General features: G+C 57.1%; 1 protein-coding gene across 1 annotated transcript in view; it reads right to left on the reverse strand.

The window, feature by feature from the left end:
* MEF2D (myocyte enhancer factor 2D) overlaps positions 1–7,078 on the reverse strand; it is a gene marked incomplete at its 3' end in the record, with an annotated part of 74,043 nt that extends 66,965 nt beyond the window's left edge. The window contains exon 1 of the mRNA XM_029964106.1: positions 7,006–7,078. The remainder of the gene's footprint in view (positions 1–7,005) is intronic.
* Positions 7,079–7,915: the final 837 nt, after the last annotated feature.

Genomic DNA, 7,915 nt, shown 5'->3' on the forward strand with positions numbered 1-7,915 from the left:
CTCTCGATTTGTGAGGAGACCTGGGCTCACCATTTCCTCTCCTGGGTGCCAGTGGCCAGAGCAAGGACGGGCAGCTTCGTCCCCTCAGGAGCAGCGTCTGAAGGGGAGCAGGGCAGTGAGGAACCCAGCCCTTGGCCTTTCCCCAGCAGCAGTCCCTTGGAGGAGGGAGAGTTTGGCCCGAATGCAGCTCCCAAAACACCTGGGGACCCCAGGAGCAACCAGGAACTCACCCCACCAGGACCCCCCACCCCTCCTGTGGGAGCAAGCCAAAGGCACGGAGCCGTGCTCAGCCCTCTGACACACCAGGTCAGCACCCACTGCCCACGCCGTGCCCACGGCTCAACCCGGCACCTGTGTCATTGTTTTGGGACAAAGTCCCTTCAGCAACTGGCGCCACCCAACTCATCTCCTCCTTATCTTGCACTGGCGCATGCTGCTGTGGTACACGCCGACCAAACCCCCTCCTGCCCACCATCCTCACAGCCCACTCAAAGCTCAACCGTTCCAAAAACCCAGGAGGTCACACCAAACCCCAAAAACCACCGCTGTGCCCCAGGCTGCCCCAAGAGCCAGATGCTCGCCTCTCCCCCCACAAGGAAACGCCAGCTCTGGGGAGAGGATTGATGGAGGAGCAAGAAGCAGCCACCAGCTGCCGTGGGAAGAGCCTTGGCTGCCTTTGCCACCAGCATCCTGCTCCAACCATTTGTTCTGCTTCTATTTTAGAAAGCGCTGGGGCTTGGCTCTCCACGGCTCCCAGCCTCCCTCCCAGCCTCCCTCCCAGCCTCCCCTCCGCCGAGCAAGGCGACAGATTTCTGCAAAGAGGTAGCGCCGGCTCCGCTCCCCATCTTGGCAGCAGCATCCGCGCGGGGCCGGGGATATTTTTGAACGAGCGAGCCGAGAGGTGCTAGTTTTCCTGGCAGCTCATTGCCGGCGCGTGGGAAGGACGGCCATGCCGAGTCAGGGAAGGTTGAGGATGGATCCATGATTGATCCCTGTGCTTAAAACCCTGGAGACGAGGCATCGAATCCTCCTAAGTCACACAAAGTGAGATGTCCAGCAGTGCACGGAGCTCTCTGGGAAAGCATCACCCAAGAAATGAGGCTGGAGATAAGGCCTGACTCCGGCTACATCCCAACCCACAGCCCTGAGCCCTTCCTGGAAGCCCCCACACTGGTCCATGCTCTTGAAGGAGAGCCTGGCATGCACACACTGTCCATGTGATCCCAAGTGCTGCTCCTCACCAGAATACCAGATGGAAAACTGTCCTAAGCCCACGTCCAAGCAAGCTCTGCCTCCACCCAACCCTTCCACCCTGTCCCAGTTATTGAAATAAATTTGCTGTTTTCAGAGGGCTTTCCTAAGGGCAGAGACACATATCCAGGGAAAATGTGGTTTATCCCCTGGGATAAACCCAAGGGTTGGAGCGAAATGATCTTTAAGTCCCTTCCAACCCAAACCATTCCATGAGTCTGTGATGACCATGCCTGAAGGTACCTCCTTGCCTCTACCACAACCTCCCTGGTGATGCCAGTGCCGAAGGAGATGCTCGGTGACACACACAAATGATTTGCTTTCCCCCATGGCTTTTCCAGCAAGTTCTGAACTGGTCCGAGTGCCACACGCCAGGCTCCATGTTCATGGCAGAGCCAAAGCCAGAGCTCCCTGCAGTGGAATTTTAAAAGGCAAAAATTCCCCCCACAGTGCCCAGCAGGGAGAGGGTGCTGGTGGCAGAGCCAGGCTCCAGCAATGCCAGGATTTTAACAAGCTCTGGGGTCTTCAGCCACTCCAACCTGCCACTCGTTGTCCACCCGAGCAGCACCGGGGTCCCCTCCTGGAGGAGGTGCCACGTTTGCCACAGGACACTACAGCCCAGGGATGGACACCACTGGCATTCAGACCAGACAGGCTGTTCCTCTCAAGCCTGGGAGCTTGCTCTCGTGGCAGTGGGAAGCCTGTGGGTACCAGCTCCATGGGGACATTTATCGGGATATTTAGACAACACACCGACAGCTCAGCCTATGGTTACACAAACACATGACCCCTCTCTGCCTCTGGACCATCAAGACTGGTGAAAAACATGCATTTCTTGGCAGTCCAGAGCTTGCAGAAAGTCCTCTCCCACAGATGCCACCACAGACCAGGAGCACCTGTGCCTGCAGCCAAATCCCAGCCACTCCCTGCCCCAGCCCTGTATGATGCTGGTTTATCTGCTGGTCCCAGGACTGACCACCACGGCCCAGGGGCAGGCTGGTCTCAGTGACTGCCCTTGCAACAAAAAAAAAAGGCTGGTTGGTCAAAATAATTTGTCTACATTCTTTATTTTAATTTTTTTCTTCCCTGTCAGTGGAAACTCCTGCTCCGGCGCTGTGTCTCAAGGTTACTGCTTGGGGTGGGGGAGGATTTCAGGTTTTACAACTGAAAAATTCCAGACAGAAGCCCAGAAATGTTGCCAGTTTTTCACTAAACTAAAGTTCTTCATCCAATTTATTTAATTTATTTAAAGGGGTTTTTTCTTACACTTGATGCAGCAGGTTTTAAGCAAACTCCATTTTTTCGGCCCCCCAAATTTTGTCAGCTTTAACAGAAAAATGTCACTGATGCCTTGAACATTTTCCATTCTCAATTTCTTTTCTAAGGAAAACCACACCAAACTAATCTGACCCCACATATTTTCTCCACCTGCACGACATGGGATGTGTTCCTGAATATGGCGCCTAGCAATTTTTCCCTGAAGTCTTCCAATAATTGGAAAGGAAAACATTTAAAAGTAAAAAGAAAAATTTCATCTTCAAAATAAGAGAAAAAAAAAAGATGCTTTCCAAAAGGATGGAGGAAAGTCACTTTGTTCCAAAAGGCACTTCCATTTAAAACGGAAGATGAAAACTTTCAAGCAGGGCTATTTATAAGCACTGCTTATATCCATCAATAGCACCTTCCACCCAAAGCTTCACCGCATCCTCCAGAGCAGGAACCCCCCTGCTGACAGTCCCAGCACCCCCAGGGCTGCAGGATCCACCTCCTGCTGATAATCTCCCATATTGCAGGAGAAGGATGAGGAGGAGGAATCCTACTGGGAATTCTAAGATGATCCCTTGGCAGCCCTGGGGTGGGCTCAGGTCGGGGACCCCACAGGCTGCCTCCCAAATCTCCTTACTATTTTTGGGGGCTGGGAGGAAAAAAAAATTCAGGAGCCATGGATTTGCCCTGCCTCCTTCCTCCTTCCAAAAAAAAAGGCCGATGCGGCAGCAGTGCTGCAGTGGGAGGTCACCCTTCCCCACAGCCCACAGCCCCCCACCCGTGTCCCAAGCCCCCCAGCTGGGGGGCAACAGAGGCACCTCCTCTTGGAAGCGGTTTTGGGTTTGTGCCGGACGCTTGCTGGAAGCTGTTTGAAGCTCTGGAAAGAAAAACGATTCCTCCTCCTTCCCTTCCTCCCTGCCCAGAAATAGGTCACTTAATTACCCCCTTTCCAACCCCAAACGCCACTGACTCAGGACAGGAGGGGGGTGCTCTTTCACCCCGTGCCGGCTCATGCCCGGCAGCAGCCCAAAGCCACCGCACACGGCTTTGACCTTGAGCTACCACGCCGGCAGGACCTGGGCGCCAGGGCACGGCCAGCACAGATGGCAGGGACTCAGCTCCCCCCCTCTGGACTCCAATTAGCACTGATCAATTAAAGAGAGGATGGTCAGGGCCGTGGGTGCTGCCGACCCCCTCCATGAGCAGCCACGGGCACAGCCGTGCGCCGCCTCCAGGAAAACCAACGGCTAATTGCATGTTGGGAAATCATACGTGTCCTGCTCGGCACGGAGTGAAATGCACGGCCCTGGCACAGTCTGGTCCGGCTGCCTGGGGATGGGACACCACGGTGGCTCCTGGGTGGTGGCAGGAGCCTGACACATCCCGGCACAGGCATCACCCCGCCCTTCCACCTCGTCCTCACTGCATGCACCGAGACACCTGCCCGGCACCGAGACACCTGCCCGGCACCGAGACACCTGCCCGGCACCGCTCCCGCCAATTCAGGCTTCGCTTTTGGCAGCCAGGGAGCAGCAGCACCGCGTGCCCGCTCCCCTGGGAACCAGAGTGGCACGAAGCTGTTTAAAGTCCCACTGGGTGCCACAACAGCACTCGGCATCAGGAACAGGCCCCGGCAGCTGCTTTGGCATCCCAGCACTCAACGACAACCGGGACATCTCACTGCGACCAGAGCCCTCCAGGTGACAAGGAAGGTGGCAGTGAGGAGCCCCACAACCACTGCACAGACCTCATCTCATCACCCCCTTTTATACAGGGCTCACCTACAGCTCAGGAAAGCAGCAAGGGAATCAGGAAGCAGCTGCTGCACACCCCCAGCCTCGGCGTGACCCACACAAAAACAGGCTGAGTTTCCCCAAAAAACTCTCCCTGTGCAGTCCAGTGGTCCTGCTTCCTCATCTTTTTAGCCCCCATTTAAGAGAAAGCAAACGTACAGCCTACCTCTCCCAAAATAAATCACCCCAAATTGATTTCCTGCATATTTAACAAACCCTTGCTCCAAGTGGGCACATTTTTAACAATTTTTTAAAGGATGCAGCCTCTTGTCTGTTTTGTAAGTGGTGAGGACCTACAGCAAGGAGACACCAAGAGTGAGGGAAAAGGAAAAATTAAAGAAGAACCACAAGCAAAGCAAAGTGGAGTGCGAGATGCAAACCGACAGATCCGGGGAGGCAGAGCTGCTGGCAGGCAGACGGCAAGATCCATCTTGAAAGCAAAAGCAAACTGCTGCTCACACAGGCAGAGGGAAAAACCTAGAGGTCTTCAGCACTGCCTGAGCTCTGATCAAACAAAGTGATTAACAAATTTCAGCTCTTCATTGAAAGCTTCCCTAATTAGAGGAAAAAAGGAAAAGAAAAAACAAAACCAAACCCCTGAGAGGTGCATCAGGTGGTGAAGTCTCAGACACCAGTGGGGGGGGAGGCAGGGGGTGATGCACCCCACAGTCCTGTCAGCACAGGGAGGGCCCGTGTGGCCGGGGGCACCCGGTGCCTGCCCCACGGCCCTGGCATGGCCACGGGTTTCCGTGCCTCCCCAGCCTTCCTCCTCCTCCTCCTCCTCCTCCTCTGACTCACTTGCTTTCTGCTCACCATGTCGGGCTCAGCGGCAGAGCCGAACCTTCCCGGGGGCAGGACTGTCATCTGCAATAGAGTCACCTCTGAACTCGGGACGGCTCAGCCTCCAGGAACTGCCAAAATAGTGATGAAAATAAGAAAGAGTCCCTGGCCCGAGGAGTTTGCCCTCCGAACAGATGGGACGGCGGCGGGGCGAGGCAGGGGGATATTTTTAGCTCTGGTTGCAGATGGGGAAGTCCGGCACGGCACAGACATGGCATCAGCACGGCAGCCCCACCACTGCCCATGCAGCTCAGTGTGGCTTGGGCCACCTCCGTGTGCACTCCCAGGTATTAACGGGATTTAAATGGGATGTTGTCTGCTCACTTCCCGAGCCTCGGGCATCACCTTCCAGGCTGGCTCACACCACCATGGCTCCACATGGCAGGTCACCAGCACTGGGCTGTTGGGGGCACCCAGTGGGGCAGCAGTGGTCCAGCGAAGTGGAGTTGATGCCAGCAACCCACATCCCTCCCCTCTGTCCCCTCTGTTCCCAAAACAGCCATGGCCCTGCAATCCATGACACAGGAGGGACACCACACAGCACCCAGCGGCAGGCCCCTCCTGGCATGCTTCAAGCGATGCCAACCCAACCCTGGGAAGCACTCTGGCTTGGAAAGAAGAGGCAATTTCTGCCCCTCGCCACAGACGCTTTTCTAGATTTAAATGACTCGCCCAGGGTCCCAGCAAAAGAGCCCATACTGAGCCCTCCACACCTCGTCCAAGCTCTCCTGTTCCTTCAGGATGAGCTAGGCAGCATCTCCCCCCATCCTCATGTCCGTCCTCTCTCCATGAGCCGAGGCCTGCACCAGCATTGACACCTCCCTGCCAGACAGCTGCCAGCACTGGCTCCCGGCACGCGCCAGCACCGCGGCAGCTGGGTCCCACTCCCGTACTTTTCGTCCGACACTTTTGGCTTTGTTCTCTCTCGCACAAAGCCGCTGTGAGGCTGCCCTGGCAGCACGGAGGGACCTTGAAGTGGATGTGGTTTATGACCATATTTAGGCTCCTTTACGTTGCCAGAGTCGCAATAAAGGGCTGCAGCGTTAAATGAGACTCAGACCCCACTTGTTTCACTTGGCAGCCTGGGAAAAATCCACCCCGGGTGACTCCAGCACCATCCATGCCTCCGCCCTGCCCGCTCGGGGACAGCACGAAATAGCAACAGCCCTTTCCAGCTCTGCAGTTACACTTCCCAAGCGCAGCCAAGAGCCCCACAGCAGTGAGGAGGGGGGAATTAAACCCAATTAAACTCATTAACCACCCCCCCCTCCGAGAGCAACACCAAAGCATGGGGAAGCACAGGGACATGCCCAAGGTCACTGGTTGACAAAGCTGGCACTTCCCAAGGTTCCCAGAGCCCCCCAGCAGGACCGAGCACGTGCACGGATGTGACCACCCAGCCCAAGGAGCCCCCAAGCCGCTTTGTGCCCTGGGGAGAGCCAGGGCAGGAGGGGAAGCACTGAGCCACCTGACACAGGAGCTAATGCCCCTTCAAAACGAGCATGTTAAATCCCTGCCGTGGCAGAGGCACTGGAGAAACCCGAGCAGCGGCCCCACTGCTGCGGGGACATCAGCCACCTGCTCCGAGCCAGCACAAGTGTGGATGCCTCAGCCTGGCAAAGCCATGACAACTGCAGGGGCTGAAGGACAAGGTGGTGGGGGAGGAAAGGAGAAGCCATGAAGCCCGTCCAGAGGTCTATGACCTTCAGGAGCCCATGACAGCAATCCCGAGGGCAGGGCAGGCAGCTCACTTTGAGTTCCCAAGGGACACAAGCAGCCCCAACACTCCCAGGTCAGGGCCACCAGCACCAAATCGGCTCAGGGAAGGGAAGAACATACCCAGAATAACCCTTACCTACACCCAAAACCCGCAGCCTGGCCTGGTGAGGATCCCCATCGCACTGAGGTTGGCAAAGCCCTGTCCCTGTCGGCAGTGAGGATTCAGGCTGGCTGTCCTGGGACAGTGCTTTGAGAACACCCACCTTGGTGGAGCAGAGCCAGCCCGAAAAACCACGTGTGACCACAGGCACTGTGGGAGAAAGGGCTTTGGAGGGGCAAGATCAGGCCTTCCCTGGAAGGCAGGCAGACAGACAGAGGCGCTGAGCCAAAGTGCCAGGGGAATTTGCACCAGCACCAGTGTCTGTGTGCCTGCCCGGACCCCTCCCCTCAGCAGCAGGGAGTCACCGGCCAAAACCTTGTGGCAGCTCCGACAGCCGGGGAGGATGAGAAGGGGAGTGGGGGGGGTCAGCTCAGCTGGTGGCCATGCAGAGCCAGGGGTGCCATGGGGCTCCCGGGGGGAAGAGGGAAGCAAGCACACACGTGTGTCTCGCTGAGGGTGTGCTGCTCTCGTGCGCAAGGCGGGGGGGGGAGGAAAATAAATAAAAAAATAAAAGCCAATGACAAAGCCAAAGGGGTTTGGGAACTGCGGGGAAGGGATAAGCCGCGGACAAGCAGGCGTCACGGATGCCGAACAGCCGCAGATGCCGGACGCCCTGTCACCGCATCCCGCCCCGGCACCGCTGGCCCCTCGCACCGCCGAGCCAAGGAAGCTTTCGCCGCCCCGGGGTGGCCGCGGGGGCAGTGCTGGGGTTTGCCCCCCACCACGGCACTGAGCCCCCCCGCACAAACAATCCCAGCTGTCGGGCTCCGGAGCCGGCGCTTGGCCAAGGCATGGACGCTCCCGGGACTCGATTTACCGCCGGCTCTCCCAAAATCTGCTCTTGCCAATCAAACCGCAGCCCACACCGGCACCTCGAGCCTCACCG

The sequence above is a fragment of the Manacus vitellinus genome, unplaced genomic scaffold (genome assembly GCF_001715985.3).
Source record: "Manacus vitellinus isolate BGI_N305 unplaced genomic scaffold, ASM171598v3 scaffold_106_pilon, whole genome shotgun sequence".
Classification (NCBI taxonomy): Eukaryota; Metazoa; Chordata; class Aves; order Passeriformes; family Pipridae; genus Manacus; species Manacus vitellinus.